Source organism: Arvicola amphibius, chromosome 14 (assembly GCF_903992535.2).
Source record: "Arvicola amphibius chromosome 14, mArvAmp1.2, whole genome shotgun sequence".
Lineage (NCBI taxonomy): Eukaryota > Metazoa > Chordata > Mammalia > Rodentia > Cricetidae > Arvicola > Arvicola amphibius.
This window is the reverse complement of record NC_052060.1, coordinates 14,412,243-14,413,802: the sequence shown is the minus strand read 5'-3', so window position 1 is coordinate 14,413,802 and position 1,560 is coordinate 14,412,243.

The following is a 1,560-nucleotide window of genomic DNA, read 5'->3' as shown; positions in this document are numbered from 1 at the left end:
TGATTCTAGGCGAGCACAGCAGAAGAAGGAGAGAGGGACTGTGGGGGTGGCTGACGGGCACTTTGAAATACTGAGACACTCATTTTATTATTTTGTTTTGCCCCCTGTAATCTGACCCTTCCCTGCTAAAAGGAGAGATGAGCTTCAGACCTATTTATAGCCTTGGGCCACGACAGTGACAAACAGGTGAAGCCTCCAGTCTTTATCTCGGGATTTGAGAAAAGGTAGCTGTAGTGGCCACAAATCAAATTTCAACCCCCACCAGACAACATGCTGGCTCATCAAGTAGGGCTTTCTTACACAATGTGACCCTGCATCTATTTTTGACCCCACTTACATCAGTCTGCTGGGCTTCTGAAAAGAGGTGTATAGCATCAGTAGAGCTTTCTGTATTTGGTGAATGTCCTGGAATGTTCATCAAGTCCTCAGCACTCACTCTCTCTCTCTCTCTCTCTCTCACACACACACACAAAGTTACACATCACTCTCTCTCACACACACATTTATCACACACACAAAGTTACACATCACTCTCTCTCACACACACACACACACACACCTTTGCTAGCTATGTGGACTCATTATTTGAAAGGCTACCTGGGACTGACCTGCGCAGTAGCAAACAGCGAGCAAGAGAGATAAAGAAAGCTCCTACTGAAATTCTAAGACACTATTTAGAGCTGGGCATGAGGGAATACACATGCACTCAGGAAGGAGAGGCAGGAGGATCCGAAGTTCATGGTCAGCCTTACTGAAATACCATCTCAAGAACAAAGTTTCTGAGTAGCATCAGGGTCTAGCGAGTGCTATGAAGGAAACAAAACATGGATTTCTAATGGTGAAATGGCTCACTCTGTGACTTAGGGCAGAAGTAGCTCACACTTTGGTGCCTAGAAAAAAATGGGGGCTAGAGTTGGCTTCGAGGTTCAGAGCAATTTTCGGATCCTCAGGCAAGTTTTATTTATGAAAATGCAAGTCAAATGCCACTACACAGTTCTCTCCTGTGGAGTGAGCTCCAAGAATGGGACTGACTCAGGTTGGCGGCTTGTTGAGCCCCCTCACCGGCCCTCTGAACTGTTACTACTGCAGAGTTCAGACAGTGCACACATTTCAATGACTCCATGCACGAATGGCATAGTGCACTCAGATCACCTACTCCTCTCTCAACAACAGCGGGGGCCCGGCCGGAGAGACGGCTAGCTGACTAAGAGTGTCTGCAGAGGACCTACGTTTGACCACCAGCACCCACAGTAGATGGCTCACAACTCCCTACAACTCCAGCTCCAGCCCTGACACCCTCTTATGGCCTCTTGGGGTGCACACACTCGTGTATACACAGAGTCTCAGTGCTGACTAGACAATGTTCTACCACTGAACTATACCTGTAGCCCCAGCATTGATTTTGATTTGTTCTCACATGAAGGCCAGGACAACCTCCAACTCTTTCTCCTCCTTCCTCAGCCTCCTAAGCTATGTGCCACCAGTTTGGGTTCCATTGTTTTTCAGAACGGAATGACAAGAGCAATAGCTTGCTCGCCATATTTACGGCTTCTGCTCCAA